Source organism: Phyllobates terribilis, unplaced genomic scaffold (genome assembly GCF_046119375.1).
Source record: "Phyllobates terribilis strain yellow unplaced genomic scaffold, ASM4611937v1 Scaffold_27__1_contigs__length_16484149, whole genome shotgun sequence".
Taxonomy (NCBI): Eukaryota; Metazoa; Chordata; class Amphibia; order Anura; family Dendrobatidae; genus Phyllobates; species Phyllobates terribilis.
This window is the reverse complement of record NW_027362787.1, coordinates 1,144,993-1,169,778: the sequence shown is the minus strand read 5'-3', so window position 1 is coordinate 1,169,778 and position 24,786 is coordinate 1,144,993.

Sequence of the window (24,786 nt, the reverse complement as noted above, 5' to 3'; positions counted from 1 at the left end):
GCACCGATCATGTAACTAAACAATCACTGCATCATAATAGCACTGCAGTATGTGGTGAGGGACTACAACACCCAGCAAGTGACAGCGCAGGCATTGGTCATGTAACTAAACCATCACTGCGTCATAATAGCACTGCAGTATGTGGTGAGGGACTACAACTCCCAGCAAGTTTTTTTCTTTTTATTTTACACGCTGCTGTTTTCCACAGTGAATTACCAGAAAGATCTGCACCAAAATCATGAAGTGCAAATTTGCTGTTGTGGATTTTCTTGTGGATTTTTGCTAATTTGCTCTGATTTTCTATGGAAATCCTCCAGGAACAATCTGCCACATTTGAACAGATCTTCAGGCCTCATTCAGACATCTGTAGTTTTCTGGTACATTAAAAAAAAAGCCAAAAAAAACAAAACTGATTTTCATCAAAGGGATCGATCCGAATTGTATCAATGTTTGTTACTATATGCAAATAAAAAAATATATATATGGATATGTGAACTGCCCCATAGATGATAAAGGTGCGTATTATGTCTGTCAATAACATGGATGTAAAAAAACAGACGTCTGAATGAGACGTTCACCCACAAGATCATCTAGCAATAGTGCAGCTCTGACCTGACACATAGCATTCACAGAAAGGCTCCTGATCAGCACATATGATGTCTGTGATCTATAAAGAGTCCTCCACATTGTACCCACTACATATACATTCACAATAAAGCTGCCCCCGTAACATCAACTGCCCCACACCTACCACATAGAGCCAGGTCCCCGCTCCCCCACACACAGTATATAGCCAGGCCCCCGCTCCCCCACACAAAGTATATAGCCAAGATCCCCTCCTCCATGTATAGCATATTTATCCAGGTCCCCGCTCCCCCACATATAGCAAAGAGAACCAAGTCCAGCACCCCCTCCCCCACCACACAGCATACGGTATATAGACAAGTCCTCCACACACAGCATACGGTATATAGACAAGTCCTCCACACACAGCATAAGGTATATAGACAAGTCCCCCACACACAGCATACGGTATATAGACAAGTCCCCCACACACAGCATACGGTATATAGACAAGTCCCCCACACACAGCATACAGTATATAGACAAGTCCCCCACACACAGCATACAGTATATAGACAAGTCCTGCACACACAGCATAAGGTATATAGACAAGTCCCCCACACACAGCATACGGTATATAGACAAGTCCCCCACACACAGCATACGGTATATAGACAAGTCCCCCACACACAGCATACTGTATATAGACAAGTCCCCCACACACAGCATACAGTATATAGACAAGTCCCCCACACACAGCATACGGTATACAGACAAGTCTCCCACACACAGCATACGGTATATAGACAAGTCCCCCACACACAGCATACAGTATATAGACAAGTCCCCCACACACAGCATACAGTATATAGACAAGTCCCCCACACACAGCATACAGTATATAGACAAGTCCCCCACACACAGCATACAGTATATAGACAAGTCCCCACACAGCTTACGGTATATAGACAAGACCCCCACACAGCATACGGTATATAGACAAGACCCCCACACACAGCATACGGTATATAGACAAGTCCCCCCCACACAGCATACAGTATATAGACAAGTCCCCCACACACAGCATACAGTATATAGACAAGTCCCCCACACACAGCATACAGTATATAGACAAGTCCCCCACACAGCATACGGTATATAGACAAGTACCCCACACACAGCATACGGTATATAGACAAGTCCCCCACACACAGCATACAGTATATAGACAAGTCCCCCACACAGCATACGGTATATAGACAAGTCCCCCACACACAGCATACGGTATATAGACAAGTCCCCCACACACAGCATACAGTATATAGACAAGTCCCCCACACACAGCATACAGTATATAGACAAGTCCCCCACGCACAGCATACGGTATATAGACAAGTCCCCCACACAGCATACGGTATATAGACAAGTCCCCCACACACAGCATAAAGTATATAGACAAGTCCCCCACACAGCATACGGTATATAGACAAGTCCCCCACACACAGCATACGGTATATAGACAAGTCCCCCACACACAGCATAAAGTATATAGACAAGTCCCCCACACAGCATACGGTATATAGACAAGACCCCCACACACAGCATACAGTATATAGACAAGTCCCCCACACAGCATACGGTATATAGACAAGTCCCCCACACACAGCATACGGTATATAGACAAATCCCCCACACACAGCATACGGTATATAGACAAGTCCCCCACACAGCATAAAGTATATAGACAAGACCCCCACACACAGCATACAGTATATAGACAAGTCCCCCACACAGCATACAGTATATAGACAAGTCCCCCACACACAGCATACGGTATATAGACAAGTCCCCCACACACAGCATACGGTATATAGACAAGTCCCCCCCACACAGCATACAGTATATAGACAAGTCCCCCACACACAGCATACAGTATATAGACAAGTCCCCCACACAGCATACAGTATATAGACAAGTCCCCCACACACAGCATACGGAATATAGACAAGTTCCCCACACACAGCATACAGTATATAGACAAGTCCCCCCCCACACAGCATACAGTATATAGACAAGTCCCCCACACAGCATACGGTATATAGACAAGTCCCCCACACACAGCATACAGTATATAGACAAGTCCCCCACACACAGCATACGGTATATAGACAAGTCCCCCACACACAGCATACAGTATATAGACAAGTCCCCCACACACAGCATACGGTATATAGACAAGTCCCCCACACACAGCATACGGTATATAGACAAATCCCCCACACACAGCATACGGTATATAGACAAGTCCCCCACACAGCATAAAGTATATAGACAAGAACCCCACACACAGCATACAGTATATAGACAAGTCCCCCACACAGCATACAGTATATAGACAAGTCCCCCACACACAGCATACGGTATATAGACAAGTCCCCCACACACAGCATACAGTATATAGACAAGTCCCCCACACACAGCATACGGTATATAGACAAGTCCCCCACACACAGCATACAGTATATAGACAAGTCCCCCACACACAGCATACAGTATATAGACAACTCCCCCACACAGCATACAGTATATAGACAAGTCCCCCACACACAGCATACGGTATATAGACAAGTCCCCCACACACAGCATACAGTATATAGACAAGTCCCCCACACACAGCATACGGAATATAGACAAGTTCCCCACACACAGGATACAGTATATAGACAAGTCCCCCCCCACACAGCATACAGTATATAGACAAGTCCCCCACACAGCATACGGTATATAGACAAGTCCCCCACACACAGCATACAGTATATAGACAAGTCCCCCACACACAGCATACGGTATATAGACAAGTCCCCCACACACAGCATACAGTATATAGACAAGTCCCCCACACACAGCATACGGTATACAGACAAGTCCCCCACACAGCATACGGTATATAGACAAGTCCCCCACACAGCATACGGTATATAGACAAGTGCCCCACACACAGCATACAGTATATAGACAAGTCCCCCACACACAGCATACGGTATATAGACAAGTCCCCCACACACAGCATACAGTATATAGACAAGTCCCCCACACACAGCATACGATATATAGACAAGTCCCCCACACAGCATACGGTATATAGACAAGTCCCCCACACAGCATACGGTATATAGACAAGTCCCCCACACACAGCATACAGTATATAGACAAGTCCCCCACACACAGCATATGATATATAGACAAGTCCCCCACACAGCATACAGTATATAGACAAGTCCCCCACACACAGTATACAGTATATAGACAAGTCCCCCACACACAGCATACGGTATATAGACAAGACCCCCACACACAGCATACGGTATATAGACAAGTCCCCCACACAGCATACGGTATATAGACAAGTCCCCCACACACAGTATACAGTATATAGACAAGTCCCCTACACAGCATACGGTATATAGACAAGTCCCCCACACAGCATACGGTATATAGACAAGTCCCCCACACACAGCATACAGTATATAGACAAGTCCCCCACACACAGCATACGGTATATAGACAAGTCCCCCCCACACAGCATACGGTATATAGACAAGTCCCCCCCACACAGCATACGGTATATAGACAAGTCCCCCCAACACACAGCATACAGACAAGTCCCCCACACACAGCATACAGTATATAGACAAGTCCCCCCCCACACACAGCATACAGTATATAGACAAGTCCCCCACACACAGCATACGGTATATAGACAAGTCCCCCCCCACACACAGCATACAGTATATAGACAATTCCCCCCCCACACACAGCATACAGTATATCGACAAGTCCCCCACACACAGCATACAGTATATAGACAAGTCCCCTCCCACACACAGCATACAGTATATAGACAAGTCCCCCCCCACACACAGCATATAGTATATAGACAAGTCCCCCCCACACAGCATACGGTATATAGACAAGTCCCCCCAACACACAGCATACAGTATATAGACAAGTCCCCCACACATAGCATACAGTATATAGACAAGTCCCCCCCCACACACAGCATACAGTATATAGACAAGTCCCCCACACACAGCATACGGTATATAGACAAGTCCCCCCCCACACACAGCATACAGTATATAGACAAGTCCCCCCCCACACACAGCATACAGTATATAGACAAGTCCCCCACACACAGCATACAGTATATAGCCAAGTCCCCCCCAAACACAGCATATAGTATATAGACAAGTCCCCCACACACAGCATACAGTATATAGACAAGTCCCCCCCCACACACAGCATACAGTATATAGACAAGTCCCCCATACACAGCATACAGTATATAGACAAGTCCCCCACACACAGCATATAGTATATAGACAAGTCCCCCCCACAAAGCATACAGTATATATACAAGTCCCCCACACACAGCATACAGTATATAGACAAGTCCCCCACACACAGCATACGGTATATAGACAAGTCCCCCACACACAGCATATGGTATATAGACAAGTCCCCCACACACAGCATACGGTATATAGACAAGTCCCCCACACACAGCATACAGTATATAGACAAGTCCCCCACACAGCATACGGTATATAGACAAGTCCCCCATACACAGCATACGGTATATAGACAAGTCCCCTATACACAGCATACGGTATATAGACAAGTCCCCCACACACAGCATACAGTATATAGACAATTCCCCCACACACAGCATACGGTATATAGACAAGTACCCCACACACAGCATACGGTATATAGACAAGTCCCCCACACACAGCATACGGTATATAGACAAGTCCCCCACACACAGCATACGGTATATAGACAAGTCCCCCACACACAGCATACAGTATATAGACAAGACCCCCACACAGCATACGGTATATAGACAAGTCCCCCATACACAGCATACGGTATATAGACAAGTCCCCCATACACAGCATACGGTATATAGACAAGTCCCCCATACACAGCATACGGTATATAGACAAGTACCCCACACACAGCATACAGTATATAGACAAGTCCCCCACACAGCATACAGTATATAGACAAGTCACACACACAGCATACGGTATATAGACAAGTCCCCCATACACAGCATACGGTATATAGACAAGTCCCCCACACACAGCATACGGTATATAGACAAGTCCCCCACACAGCATACAGTATATGGACAAGTCCCCCACACAGCATACAGTATATAGACAAGTCCCCCACACAGCATACGGTATATAGACAAGTCCCCCATACACAGCATACGGTATATAGACAAGTCCCCCCCCACACACATCATACAGTATATAGACAAGTCCCCCCCCACACACAGCATACAGTATATAGACAAGTCCCCCACACACAGCATACAGTATATAGACAAGTCCCCCCCCACACACAGCATACAGTATATAGACAAGTCCCCCCCCACACACAGCATATAGTATATAGACAAGTCCCCCCCACACAGCATACGGTATATAGACAAGTCCCCCCAACACACAGCATACAGTATATAGACAAGTCCCCCACACACAGCATACAGTATATAGACAAGTCCCCACCCACACACAGCATACAGTATATAGACAAGTCCCCCACACACAGCATACGGTATATAGACAAGTCCCCCCCCACACACAGCATACATTATATAGACAAGTCCCACCCCACACACAGCATACAGTATATAGACAAGTCCCCCACACACAGCATACAGTATATAGACAAGTCCCCCCCCACACACAGCATACAGTATATAGACAAGTCCCCCCCCACACACAGCATATAGTATATAGACAAGTCCCCCACACACAGCATACAGTATATAGACAAGTCCCCCCACACACACAGCATACAGTATATAGACAAGTCCCGCATACACAGCATACAGTATATAGACAAGTCCCCCACACACAGCATACAGTATATAGACAAGTCCCCCATACACAGCATACAGTATATAGACAAGTCCCCCCCACAAAGCATACAGTATATATACAAGTCCCCCACACACAGCATACAGTATATAGACAAGTCCCCCACACACAGCATACGGTATATAGACAAGTACCCCACACACAGCATACGGTATATAGACAAGTCCCCCACACACAGCATACGGTATATAGACAAGTACCCCACACACAGCATACGGTATATAGACAAGTCCCCCACACACAGCATACAGTATATAGACAAGTCCCCCACACAGCATACGGTATATAGACAAGTCCCCCATACACAGCATACGGTATATAGACAAGTCCCCCACACATAGCATACGGTATATAGACAAGTCCCCCACACACAGCATACGGTATATAGACAAGTCCCCTATACACAGCATACGGTATATATACAAGTCCCCCACACACAGCATACGGTATATAGACAAGTCCCCCACACACAGCATACGGTATATAGACAAGTACCCCACACACAGCATACGGTATATAGACAAGTCCCCCACACACAGCATACGGTATATAGACAAGTACCCCACACACAGCATACAGTATATAGACAAGTCCCCCACACACAGCATACAGTATATAGACAAGACCCCCACACAGCATACGGTATATAGACAAGTCCCCCATACACAGCATACGGTATATAGAAAAGTCCCCCATACACAGCATACGGTATATAGACAAGTCCCCCACACACAGCATACGGTATATAGACAAGTCCCCCATACACAGCATACGGTATATAGACAAGTCCCCCACACACAGCATACGGTATATAGACAAGTCCCCCCACACAGCATACGGTATATAGACAAGTCCCCCACACACAGCATACAGTATATAGACAAGTCCCCCACACACAGCATACGGTATATAGAGAAGTACCCCACACACAGCATACGGTATATAGACAAGTCCCCCACACACAGCATACGGTATATAGACAAGTCCCCACACACAGCATACAGTATATAGACAAGTCCCCCACACACAGCATACGGTAAATAGACAAGTCCACAACACACAGCATACAGTATATGGACAAGTCCCCCACACAGCATACAGTATATAGACAAGTCCCCCACACAGCATACGGTATATAGACAAGTCCCCCATACACAGCATACGGTATATAGACAAGTCCCCCATACACGGCATACGGTATAAAGACAAGTACCCCACACACAGCATACAGTATATAGACAAGTCCCCCACACACAGCATACGGTATATAGACAAGTCCCCCATACACAGCATACGGTATATAGACAAGTCCCCCACACACAGCATACGGTATATAGACAAGTCCCCCCACACAGCATACGGTATATAGACATGTCACCCATACACAGCATACAGTATATAGACAAGTCCCCCACACACAGCATACAGTATATAGACAAGTCCCCCAACCAGTATACAGTATATAGACAAGTCTCCCATACACAGCATACAGTAAATAGACAAGTCCCCCACACACAGCATATGGTATATAGACAAGTCTCCCACACACAGCATACAGTATATAGACAAGTCCCCCACACACAGCATACGGTATATAGACAAGTCCACCACACACAGCATACGGTATATAGACAAGTCCCCCACACACAGCATTCGGTATATAGACAAGTCCCCCACACACAGCATACGGTATATAGACAAGTCCCCCACACAGCATACAGTATATAGACAAGTCCCCCACATAGCATACGGTATATAGACAAGACCCCCCCCCACACAGCATACAGTATATAGACAAGTCCCCCACACAGCATACGGTATATAGACAAGTCCCCCACACAGCATACGGTATATAGACAAGTCCCCCACACAGCATACGGTATATAGACAAGTCCCCCACACGCAGCATACAGTATATAGACAAGTCCCCCACACGCAGCATACGGTATATAGACAAGCCACCCACACAGCATACGGTATATAGACAAGTCCCCCCCCACACAGCATACAGTATATAGACAAGTCCCCCCCCACAAAGCATACAGCATATAGACAAGTCCCCCACACACAGCATACAGTATATAGACAAGTCCCCCACACAGCATACGGTATATAGACAAGTCCCCCACACAGCATACGGTATATAGACAAGTCCCTCACACACAGCATACAGTATATAGACAAGTCCCCCACACACAGCATACAGTATATAGACAAGTCCCCCACACAGGATACGGTATATAGACAAGTCCCTCACACACAGCATACAGTATATAGACAAGTCCCCCACACACAGCATACAGTATATAGACAAGTCACCCACACACAGCATACGGTATATAGACAAGTCCCCCACACACAGCATACGGTATATAGACAAGTCCCCCACACACAGCATACGGTATATAGACAAGTCCTCCACACACAGCATACGGTATATAGACAAGTCCCCCCCCACACAGCATACAGTATATAGACAAGTCCCCCACACACAGCATACAGTATATAAACAAGTCCCCCACACACAGCATACAGTATATAGACAAGTCCCCCACACACAGTATACAGTATATAGACAAGTCCCCCCCCACACAGCATACAGTATATAGACAAGTCCCCCACACACAGTATACAGTATATAGACAAGTCCCCCCCCACACAGCATACAGTATATAGACAAGTCCCCCACACAGCATACGGTATATAGACAAGACACCCCCCACACAGCATACGGTATATAGACAAGTCCACCCCACACAGCATACGGTATATAAACAAGTCCCCCACACACAGCATACGGTATATAGACAAGTCCCCCACACAGCATACGGTATATAGACAAGTCCCCCATACACAGCATACGGTAAATAGACAAGTCCACCACACACAGCATACGGTATAAAGACAAGTACCCCACACACAGCATACAGTATATAGACAAGTCCCCCACACAGCATACAGTATATAGACAAGTCCCCCACACAGCATACGGTATATAGACAAGTCCCCCACACAGCATACGGTATATAGACAAGTCCCCCATACACAGCATACGGTATATAGACAAGTCCCCCATACACAGCATACGGTATATAGACAAGTCCCCCATACACAGCATACGGTATAAAGACAAGTCCCCCACACAGCATACGGTATATAGACAAGTCCCCCATACACAGCATACGGTATATAGACAAGTCCCCCATACACAGCATACGGTATATAGACAAGTCCCCCACACAGCATACAGTATATAGACAAGTCCCCCACACAGCATACGGTATATAGACAAGTCCCCCATACACAGCATACGGTATATAGACAAGTCCCCCATACACAGCATACGGTATAAAGACAAGTACCCCACACACAGCATACAGTATATAGACAAGTCCCCCACACACAGCATACGGTATATAGACAAGTCCCCCATACACAGCATACGGTATATAGACAAGTCCCCCACACACAGCATACGGTATATAGACAAGTCCCCCCACACAGCATACGGTATATAGACATGTCACCCATACACAGCATACAGTATATAGACAAGTCCCCCACACACAGCATACAGTATATAGACAAGTCCCCCACACAGTATACAGTATATAGACAAGTCTCCCATACACAGCATACAGTAAATAGACAAGTCCCCCACACACAGCATATGGTATATAGACAAATCTCCCACACACAGCATACAGTATATAGACAAGTCCCCCACACACAGCATACGGTATATAGACAAGTCCACCACACACAGCATACGGTATATAGACAAGTCCCCCACACACAGCATTCGGTATATAGACAAGTCCCCCACACACAGCATACGGTATATAGACAAGTCCCCCACACAGCATACAGTATATAGACAAGTCCCCCACACACAGCATACAGTATATAGACAAGTCCCCCACACAGTATACAGTATATAGACAAGTCTCCCATACACAGCATACAGTAAATAGACAAGTCCCCCACACACAGCATATGGTATATAGACAAGTCTCCCACACACAGCATACAGTATATAGACAAGTCCCCCACACACAGCATACGGTATATAGACAAGTCCACCACACACAGCATACGGTATATAGACAAGTCCCCCACACACAGCATTCGGTATATAGACAAGTCCCCCACACACAGCATACGGTATATAGACAAGTCCCCCACACAGCATACAGTATATAGACAAGTCCCCCACACAGCATACAGTATATAGACAAGTCCCCCACACAGCATACGGTATATAGACAAGTCCCCCACACAGCATACGGTATATAGACAAGTCCCCCACACAGCATACGGTATATAGACAAGTCCCCCACACGCAGCATACAGTATATAGACAAGTCCCCGACACGCAGCATACGGTATATAGACAAGCCACCCACACAGCATACGGTATATAGACAAGTCCCCCCCCACACAGCATACAGTATATAGACAAGTCCCCCCCCACAAAGCATACAGCATATAGACAAGTCCCCCACACACAGCATACAGTATATAGACAAGTCCCCCACACAGCATACGGTATATAGACAAGTCCCCCACACACAGCATACAGTATATAGACAAGTCCCCCACACACAGCATACAGTATATAGACAAGTCCCCCACACACAGCATACGGTATATAGACAAGTCCCCCACACACAGCATACGGTATATAGACAAGTCCCCCACACACAGCATACTATATAGACAAGTCCTCCACACACAGCATACGGTATATAGACAAGTCCCCCCACACAGCATACAGTATATAGACAAGTCCCCCACACACAGCATACAGTATATAGACAAGTCCCCCACACACAGCATACAGTATATAGACAAGTCCCCCACACACAGTATACAGTATATAGACAAGTCCCCCCCCACACAGCATACAGTATATAGACAAGTCCCCCACACACAGTATACAGTATATAGACAAGTCCCCCCCCACACAGCATACAGTATATAGACAAGTCCCCCACACAGCATACGGTATATAGACAAGACACCCCCCACACAGCATACGGTATATAGACAAGTCCACCCCACACAGCATACGGTATATAAACAAGTCCCCCACACATAGCATACGGTATATAGACAAGTCCCCCACACAGCATACGGTATATAGACAAGTCCCCCCCCACACAGCATACGGTATATAGACAAGTCCCCCACACAGCATACGGTATATAGACAAGTCCCCCACACACAGCATACAGTATATAGACAAGTCCCCCCCCACACAGCATACAGTATATAGACAAGTCCCCCACACAGCATACGGTATATAGACAAGACACCCCCCACACAGCATACAGTATATAGACAAGTCCACCCCACACAGCATACGGTATATAGACAAGTCCCCCACACACAGCATACGGTATATAGACAAGTCCCCCACACAGCATACGGTATATAGACAAGTCCCCCCCCACACAGCATACAGTATATAGACAAGTCCCCCACACAGCATACGGTATATAGACAAGTCCCCCACACAGCATACGGTATATAGACAAGTCCCCCACACACAGCATACGGTATATAGACAAGTCCCCCACACAGCATACAGTATATAGATAAGTCCCCCCCACACAGCATACGGTATATAGACAATTCCCCCACACAGCATACGGTATATAGACAAGTCCCCCCCCACACAGCATACAGTATATAGACAAGTCCCCCACACAGCATACGGTATATAGACAAGTCCACCACACAGCATACGGTATATAGACAAGTCCCCCACACAGCATACAGTATATAGACAAGTCCCCCCCACACAGCATACGGTATATAGACAAGTCCCCCCCACACACAGCATATGGTATATAGACAAGTCCCCCCCACACAGCATACAGTATATAGACAAGTCCCCCACACACAGCATACGGTATATAGACAAGTCCACCATACACAGCATACGGTATATAGACAAGTCCCCCACACACATCATACGGTATATAGACAAGTCCCCCACACACAGCATACGGTATATAGACAAGTCCCCCACACACAGCATACAGTATATAGACAAGTCCCCCCCACACAGCATACGGTATATAGACAAGTCCCCCACACACAGCATACAGTATATAGACAAGTCCCCCACACACAGCATACGGTATATAGACAAGTCCGACACACACAGCATACGGTATATAGACAAGTCCCCCACACACAGCATACGGTATATAGACAAGTCCCCCACACATGGCATACGGTATATAGACAAGTCCCCCACACACGGCATACGGTATATAGACAAGTCCCCCACACACAGCATACGGTATATAGACAAGTCCCCCACACACAGCATACGGTATATAGACAAGTCCCCCACACACAGCATACGGTATATAGACAAGTCCCCCCACACAGCATACAGTATATAGACAAGTCCCCCACACACACAGCATACGGTATATAGACAAGTCCCCCACACACAGCATACGGTATATAGACAAGTCCCCCACACACAGCATACGGTATATAGACAAGTCCCCCCACACAGCATACAGTATATAGACAAGTCCCCCACACACAGTATACAGTATATAGACAAGTCCCCCCCCACACAGCATACAGTATATAGACAAGTCCCCCACACAGCATACAGTATATAGACAAGACCCCCCCCACACAGCATACGGTATATAGACAAGTCCCCCACACAGCATACGGTATATAGACAAGTCCCCCACACAGTATACGGTATATAGACAAGTCCCCCACAGAGCATACGGTATATACACAAGTCCCCCACACAGCATACGGTATATAGACAAGTCCCCCATACACAGCATACAGTATATAGACAAGTCCACCACACACAGCATACGGTATATAGACAAGAAACCCCCCATACAGCATACAGTATATAGACAAGTCCCCCACACACAGCATACAGTATATAGACAGGTCCCCCATACACAGCATACAGTATATAGACAAGTCCCCCACACACAGCATACAGTATATAGACAAGTCCCCCACACACAGCATACAGTATTTAGACAAGTCCCCCACACACAGCATACGGTATATAGACAAGTCCTCCATACACAGCATACGGTATATAGACAAGTCCCCCACACACAGCATACAGTATATAGACAAGTCCCCCCACACAGCATACAGTATATAGACAAGTCCCCCACACAGCATACGGTATATAGACAAGTCCCCCACACAGCATACGGTATATAGACAAGTCCCCCACACAGCATACAGTATATAGACAAGTCCCCCACACACAGTATACAGTATATAGACAAGTCCCCCCCCACACAGCATACAGTATATAGACAAGTCCCCCACACAGCATACGGTATATAGACAAGTCCCCCACACAGCATACGGTATATAGACAAGTCCCCCATACACAGCATACGGTATATAGACAAGTCCCCCACACACGGCATATGGTATATAGACAAGACCCCCCCCACACAGCATACGGTATATAGACAAGTCCCCCACACACAGCATACAGTATATAGACAAGTCCCCCACACACAGCATACGGTATATAGACAAGTCCCCCACACACAGCATACAGTATATAGACAAGTCCCCCCACACAGCATACAGTATATAGACAAGTCCCCCACACACAGCATATGGTATATAGACAAGTCCCCCCCCACACAGCATACGGTATATAGACAAGTCCCCCATACATAGCATACAGTATATAGACAAGTCCACCACACACAGCATACGGTATATAGACAAGACCTCCCCCATACAGCATACGGTATATAGACAAGTCCCCCACACACAGCATACGGTATATAGACAAGTCCCCCATACACAGCATACAGTATATAGACAAGTCCCCCACACACAGCATACAGTATATAGACAGGTCCCCCATACACAGCATACAGTATATAGACAAGTCCCCCACACACAGCATACAGTATATAGACAAGTCCCCCACACACAGCATACAGTATATAGACAAGTCCCCCACACACAGCATACGGTATATAGACAAGTCCCCCATACACAGCATACGGTATATAGACAAGTCCCCCACACACAGCATACAGTATATAGACAAGTCCCCCCACACAGCATACAGTATATAGACAAGTCCCCCACACAGCATACGGTATATAGACAAGTCCCCCACACAGCATACAGTATATAGACAAGTCCCCCACACAGCATACAGTATATAGACAAGTCCCCCACACACAGTATACAGTATATAGACAAGTCCCCCCCACACAGCATACAGTATATAGACAAGTCCCCCACACAGCATACGGTATATAGACAAGTCCCCCACACAGCACACGGTATATAGACAAGTCCCCCATACACGGCATACGGTATATAGACAAGTCCCCCACACACGGCATACGGTATATAGACAAGTTCCCCACACACAGCATACGGTATATAGACAAGTCCCCCCACACAGCATACAGTATATAGACAAGTCCCCCACACACAGCATACGGTATATAGACAAGTCCCCCACACACAGCATACAGTATATAGACAAGTCCCCCACACACAGCATACGGTATATAGACAAGTCCCCCACACACAGCATACAGTATATAGACAAGTCCCCCCACACAGCATACAGTATATAGACAAGTCCCCCACACACAGCATATGGTATATAGACAAGTCCCCCCCCACATAGCATACGGTATATAGACAAGTCCCCCATACACAGCATACAGTATATAGACAAGTCCCCCACACACAGCATACGGTATATAGACAAGTCCCCCACACACAGCATACAGTATATAGACAAGTCCCCCACACACAGCATATGGTATATAGACAAGTCCCCCACACACAGCATACAGTATATAGACAAGTCCCCCACACACAGCATACGGTATATAGACAAGTCCCCCACACACATCATACGGTATATAGACAAGTCCACCATACACAGCATACGGTATATAGACAAGTCCCCCACGCACAGCATACGGTATATAGACAAGTCCCCCACACACAGCATAAGGTATATAGACAAGTCCCCCACACACAGCATACGGTATATAGACAAGTCCCCCTCACAGCATACGGTATATAGACAAGTCCCCCACACACAGCATACGGTATATAGACAAGTCACCCACATAGCATACAGTATATAGACAAGTCCCCCACACACAGCATACAGTATATAGACAAGTCCCCCACACACAGCATACGGTATATAGACAAGTCCCCCACACAGCATACAGTATATAGACAAGTCACCCACACACAGCATACAGTATATAGACAAGCCACCCACACAGCATACAGTATATAGACAAGTCCCCCCCACACACAGCATACAGTGTATAGACAAGTCCCCCACACACAGCATACGGTATATAGACAAGTCCCCCACACACAGCATACGGTATATAGACAAGTCCCCCACACATAGCATACGGTATATAGACAAGTCCCCCACACACAGCATACAGTATATAGACAAGTCCCCCACACACAGCATAAGGTATATAGACAAGTCCCCCACACACAGCATACGGTATATAGACAAGTCCCCCACACACAGCATACGGTATATAGACAAGTCCCCCACACACAGCATACGGTATATAGACAAGTCCCCCACACAGCATACAGTATATAGACAAGTCCCCCCCACACAGCATACAGTATATAGACAAGTCCCCCCCACACAGCATACAGTATATAGACAAGTCACCGACATAGCATACAGTATATAGACAAGTCCCCCACACACAGCATACGGTATATAGACAAGTCCCCACACAGCATACAGTATATAGACAAGTCACCCACATAGCATAGTCCCCCACACACAGCATACAGTATATAGACAAGTACCCCACACACAGCATACGGTATATAGACAAGTTCCCCACACACAGCATACAGTATATAGACAAGTCCCCCACACACAGCATACAGTATATAGACAAGTCCCCACACAGCATTCAGTATATAGACAAGTCACCCACATAGCATACAGTATATAGACAAGTCCCCCACACACAGCATACGGTATATAGACAAGTCCCCCACACACAGCATAAGGTATATAGACAAGTCCCCCACACACAGCATACAGTATATAGACAAGTCCCCCACACACAGCATACGGTATATAGACAAGTCCCCCACACACAGCATACGGTATATAGACAAGTCCCCCACACACAGCATACGGTATATAGACAAGTCCCCACACACAGCATACAGTATATAGACAAGTCACCCACATAGCATACAGTATATAGACAAGTCCCCCACACACAGCATACGGTATATAGACAAGTCCCCCACACACAGCATAAGGTATATAGACAAGTCCCCCACATACAGCATACGGTATATAGACAAGTCCCCACACAGCATACAGTATATAGACAAGCCACCCACACAGCATACAGTATATAGACAAGCCACCCACACAGCATACAGTATATAGACAAGTCCCCCACACACAGCATACGGTATATAGACAAGTCCCCCACACACAGCATAAGGTATATCGACAAGTCCCCCACACACAGCATACAGTATATAGACAAGTCCCCCACACACAGCATACGGTATATAGACAAGTCCCCCACACACAGCATACGGTATATAGACAAGTCCCCCACACACAGCATACGGTATATAGACAAGTCCCCCACACACAGCATACGGTATATAGACAAGTCCCCCACACACAGCATAAGGTATATAGACAAGTCCCCCACACACAGCATACAGTATATAGACAAGTCCCCCACACACAGCATACGGTATATAGACAAGTCCCCCACACACAGCATACGGTATATAGACAAGTCCCCCACACACAGCATACGGTATATAGACAAGTCCCCACACACAGCATACAGTATATAGACAAGTCACCCACATAGCATACAGTATATAGACAAGTCCCCCACACACAGCATACAGTATATAGACAAGTCCCTGACACACAGCATACGGTATATAGACAAGTCCCCCACACAGCATACAGTATATAGACAAGTCACCCACACACAGCATACAGTATATAGACAAGCCACCCACACAGCATACAGTATATAGACAAGTCCCCCCCACACACAGCATACAGTGTATAGACAAGTCCCCCACACACAGCATACGGTATATAGACAAGTCCCCCACACACAGCATACGGTATATAGACAAGTCCCCCACACACAGCATACGGTATATAGACAAGTCCCCCACACACAGCATACAGTATATAGACAAGTCCCCCCCACATAGCATACGGTATATAGACAAGTCCCCCCCACACAGCATACGGTATATAGACAAGTCACCCACATAGCATACAGTATATAGACAAGTCCCCCACACACAGCATACAATATATAGACAAGTCCCCCACACACTGCATACGGTATATAGACAAGTTCCCCACACACAGCATACGGTATATAGACAAGTCACCCACATAGCATACAGTATATAGACAAGTCCCCCACACACAGCATACAGTATATAGACAAGTCCCCCACACACAGCATACGGTATATAGACAAGTCCCCCACACACAGCATACGGTATATAGACAAGTCCCCCACACACAGCATACAGTATATAGACAAGTCCCCCACACAGCATACAGTATATAGACAAGTCCCCCACACACAGCATACAGTATATAGACAAGTCCCCCACACACAGCATACGGTATATAGACAAGTCCCCCACACACAGCATACGGTATATAGACAAGTCCCCCACACACAGCATAAGGTATATAGACAAGTCCCCCACACACAGCATACAGTATATAGACAAGTCCCCCACACACAGCATACGGTATATAGACAAGTCCCCCACACACAGCATACGGTATATAGACAAGTCCCCCACACACAGCATACGGTATATAGACAAGTCCCCCACACAGCATACGGTATATAGACAAGTCCCCCACACAGCATACAGTATATAGACAAGTCCCCCACACACAGTATACAGTATATAGACAAGTCCCCCCCCACACAGCATACAGTATATAGACAAGTCCCCCACACAGCATACGGTATATAGACAAGTCCCCCACACAGCATACGGTATATAGACAAGTCCCCCATACACGGCATACGGTATATAGACAAGTCCCCCACACACGGCATATGGTATATAGACAAGACCCCCCCCACACAGCATACGGTATATAGACAAGTCCCCCACACACAGCATACAGTATATAGACAAGTCCCCCACACACAGCATACGGTATATAGACAAGTCCCCCACACACAGCATACAGTATATAGACAAGTCCCCCCACACAGCATACAGTATATAGACAAGTCCCCCACACACAGCATATGGTATATAGACAAGTCCCCCCCCACACAGCATACGGTATATAGACAAGTCCCCCATACATAGCATACAGTATATAGACAAGTCCACCACACACAGCATACGGTATATAGACAAGACCTCCCCCATACAGCATACGGTATATAGACAAGTCCCCCACACACAGCATACGGTATATAGACAAGTCCCCCATACACAGCATACAGTATATAGACAAGTCCCCCACACACAGCATACAGTATATAGACAGGTCCCCCATACACAGCATACAGTATATAGACAAGTCCCCCACACACAGCATACAGTATATAGACAAGTCCCCCACACACAGCATACAGTATATAGACAAGTCCCCCACACACAGCATACGGTATATAGACAAGTCCCCCATACACAGCATACGGTATATAGACAAGTCCCCCACACACAGCATACAGTATATAGACAAGTCCCCCCACACAGCATACAGTATATAGACAAGTCCCCCACACAGCATACGGTATATAGACAAGTCCCCCACACAGCATACAGTATATAGACAAGTCCCCCACACACAGTATACAGTATATAGACAAGTCCCCCCCACACAGCATACAGTATATAGACAAGTCCCCCACACAGCATACGGTATATAGACAAGTCCCCCACACAGCACACGGTATATAGACAAGTCCCCCACACACGGCATACGGTATATAGACAAGTTCCCCACACACAGCATACGGTATATAGACAAGTCCCCCCACACAGCATACAGTATATAGACAAGTCCCCCACACACAGCATACGGTATATAGACAAGTCCCCCACACACAGCATACAGTATATAGACAAGTCCCCCACACACAGCATACGGTATATAGACAAGTCCCCCACACACAGCATACAGTATATAGACAAGTCCCCCCACACAGCATACAGTATATAGACAAGTCCCCCACACACAGCATATGGTATATAGACAAGTCCCCCCCCACATAGCATACGGTATATAGACAAGTCCCCCATACACAGCATACAGTATATAGACAAGTCCCCCACACACAGCATACGGTATATAGACAAGTCCCCCACACACAGCATACAGTATATAGACAAGTCCCCCACACACAGCATATGGTATATAGACAAGTCCCCCACACACAGCATACAGTATATAGACAAGTCCCCCACACACAGCATACGGTATATAGACAAGTCCCCCACACACATCATACGGTATATAGACAAGTCCACCATACACAGCATACGGTATATAGACAAGTCCCCCACGCACAGCATACGGTATATAGACAAGTCCCCCACACACAGCATAAGGTATATAGACAAGTCCCCCACACAAAGCATACGGTATATAGACAAGTCCCCCTCACAGCATACGGTATATAGACAAGTCCCCCACACACAGCATACAGTATATAGACAAGTCCCCCCCCACACAGCATACAGTATATAGACAAGTCCCCCACACAGCATACGGTATATAGACAAGACACCCCCCACACAGCATACAGTATATAGACAAGTCCACCCCACACAGCATACGGTATATAGACAAGTCCCCCACACACAGCATACGGTATATAGACAAGTCCCCCACACAGCATACGGTATATAGACAAGTCCCCCCCCACACAGCATACAGTATATAGACAAGTCCCCCACACAGCATACGGTATATAGACAAGTCCCCCACACAGCATACGGTATATAGACAAGTCCCCCACACACAGCATACGGTATATAGACAAGTCCCCCACACAGCATACAGTATATAGATAAGTCCCCCCCACACAGCATACGGTATATAGACAATTCCCCCACACAGCATACGGTATATAGACAAGTCCCCCCCCACACAGCATACAGTATATAGACAAGTCCCCCACACAGCATACGGTATATAGACAAGTCCACCACACAGCATACGGTATATAGACAAGTCCCCCACACAGCATACAGTATATAGACAAGTCCCCCCCACACAGCATACGGTATATAGACAAGTCCCCCCCACACACAGCATATGGTATATAGACAAGTCCCCCCCACACAGCATACAGCATATAGACAAGTCCCCCACACACAGCATACGGTATATAGACAAGTCCACCATACACAGCATACGGTATATAGACAAGTCCCCCACACACATCATACGGTATATAGACAAGTCCCCCACACACAGCATACGGTATATAGACAAGTCCCCCACACACAGCATACAGTATATAGACAAGTCCCCCCCACACAGCATACGGTATATAGACAAGTCCCCCACACACAGCATACAGTATATAGACAAGTCCCCCACACACAGCATACGGTATATAGACAAGTCCGACACACACAGCATACGGTATATAGACAAGTCCCCCACACACAGCATACGGTATATAGACAAGTCCCCCACACATGGCATACGGTATATAGACAAGTCCCCCACACACGGCATACGGTATATAGACAAGTCCCCCACACACAGCATACGGTATATAGACAAGTCCCCCACACACAGCATACGGTATATAGACAAGTCCCCCACACACAGCATACGGTATATAGACAAGTCCCCCCACACAGCATACAGTATATAGACAAGTCCCCCACACACACAGCATACGGTATATAGACAAGTCCCCCACACACAGCATACGGTATATAGACAAGTCCCCCACACACAGCATACGGTATATAGACAAGTCCCCCCACACAGCATACAGTATATAGACAAGTCCCCCACACACAGTATACAGTATATAGACAAGTCCCCCCCCACACAGCATACAGTATATAGACAAGTCCCCCACACAGCATACAGTATATAGACAAGACCCCCCCCACACAGCATACGGTATATAGACAAGTCCCCCACACAGCATACGGTATATAGACAAGTCCCCCACACAGTATACGGTATATAGACAAGTCCCCCACAGAGCATACGGTATATACACAAGTCCCCCACACAGCATACGGTATATAGACAAGTCCCCCATACACAGCATACAGTATATAGACAAGTCCACCACACACAGCATACGGTATATAGACAAGAAACCCCCCATACAGCATACAGTATATAGACAAGTCCCCCACACACAGCATACAGTATATAGACAGGTCCCCCATACACAGCATACAGTATATAGACAAGTCCCCCACACACAGCATACAGTATATAGACAAGTCCCCCACACACAGCATACAGTATTTAGACAAGTCCCCCACACACAGCATACGGTATATAGACAAGTCCTCCATACACAGCATACGGTATATAGACAAGTCCCCCACACACAGCATACAGTATATAGACAAGTCCCCCCACACAGCATACAGTATATAGACAAGTCCCCCACACAGCATACGGTATATAGACAAGTCCCCCACACAGCATACGGTATATAGACAAGTCCCCCACACAGCATACAGTATATAGACAAGTCCCCCACACACAGTATACAGTATATAGACAAGTCCCCCCCCACACAGCATACAGTATATAGACAAGTCCCCCACACAGCATACGGTATATAGACAAGTCCCCCACACAGCATACGGTATATAGACAAGTCCCCCATACACGGCATACGGTATATAGACAAGTCCCCCACACACGGCATATGGTATATAGACAAGACCCCCCCCACACAGCATACGGTATATAGACAAGTCCCCCACACACAGCATACAGTATATAGACAAGTCCCCCACACACAGCATACGGTATATAGACAAGTCCCCCACACACAGCATACAGTATATAGACAAGTCCCCCCACACAGCATACAGTATATAGACAAGTCCCCCACACACAGCATATGGTATATAGACAAGTCCCCCCCCACACAGCATACGGTATATAGACAAGTCCCCCATACATAGCATACAGTATATAGACAAGTCCACCACACACAGCATACGGTATATAGACAAGACCTCCCCCATACAGCATACGGTATATAGACAAGTCCCCCACACACAGCATACGGTATATAGACAAGTCCCCCATACACAGCATACAGTATATAGACAAGTCCCCCACACACAGCATACAGTATATAGACAGGTCCCCCATACACAGCATACAGTATATAGACAAGTCCCCCACACACAGCATACAGTATATAGACAAGTCCCCCACACACAGCATACAGTATATAGACAAGTCCCCCACACACAGCATACGGTATATAGACAAGTCCCCCATACACAGCATACGGTATATAGACAAGTCCCCCACACACAGCATACAGTATATAGACAAGTCCCCCCACACAGCATACAGTATATAGACAAGTCCCCCACACAGCATACGGTATATAGACAAGTCCCCCACACAGCATACAGTATATAGACAAGTCCCCCACACAGCATACAGTATATAGACAAGTCCCCCACACACAGTATACAGTATATAGACAAGTCCCCCCCACACAGCATACAGTATATAGACAAGTCCCCCACACAGCATACGGTATATAGACAAGTCCCCCACACAGCACACGGTATATAGACAAGTCCCCCATACACGGCATACGGTATATAGACAAGTCCCCCACACACGGCATACGGTATATAGACAAGTTCCCCACACACAGCATACGGTATATAGACAAGTCCCCCCACACAGCATACAGTATATAGACAAGTCCCCCACACACAGCATACGGTATATAGACAAGTCCCCCACACACAGCATACAGTATATAGACAAGTCCCCCACACACAGCATACGGTATATAGACAAGTCCCCCACACACAGCATACAGTATATAGACAAGTCCCCCCACACAGCATACAGTATATAGACAAGTCCCCCACACACAGCATATGGTATATAGACAAGTCCCCCCCCACATAGCATACGGTATATAGACAAGTCCCCCATACACAGCATACAGTATATAGACAAGTCCCCCACACACAGCATACGGTATATAGACAAGTCCCCCACACACAGCATACAGTATATAGACAAGTCCCCCACACACAGCATATGGTATATAGACAAGTCCCCCACACACAGCATACAGTATATAGACAAGTCCCCCACACACAGCATACGGTATATAGACAAGTCCCCCACACACATCATACGGTATATAGACAAGTCCACCATACACAGCATACGGTATATAGACAAGTCCCCCACGCACAGCATACGGTATATAGACAAGTCCCCCACACACAGCATAAGGTATATAGACAAGTCCCCCACACACAGCATACGGTATATAGACAAGTCCCCCTCACAGCATACGGTATATAGACAAGTCCCCCACACACAGCATACGGTATATAGACAAGTCACCCACATAGCATACAGTATATAGACAAGTCCCCCACACACAGCATACAGTATATAGACAAGTCCCCCACACACAGCATACGGTATATAGACAAGTCCCCCACACAGCATACAGTATATAGACAAGTCACCCACACACAGCATACAGTATATAGACAAGCCACCCACACAGCATACAGTATATAGACAAGTCCCCCCCACACACAGCATACAGTGTATAGACAAGTCCCCCACACACAGCATACGGTATATAGACAAGTCCCCCACACACAGCATACGGTATATAGACAAGTCCCCCACACATAGCATACGGTATATAGACAAGTCCCCCACACACAGCATACAGTATATAGACAAGTCCCCCACACACAGCATAAGGTATATAGACAAGTCCCCCACACACAGCATACGGTATATAGACAAGTCCCCCACACACAGCATACGGTATATAGACAAGTCCCCCACACACAGCATACGGTATATAGACAAGTCCCCCACACAGCATACAGTATATAGACAAGTCCCCCCCACACAGCATACAGTATATAGACAAGTCCCCCCCACACAGCATACAGTATATAGACAAGTCACCGA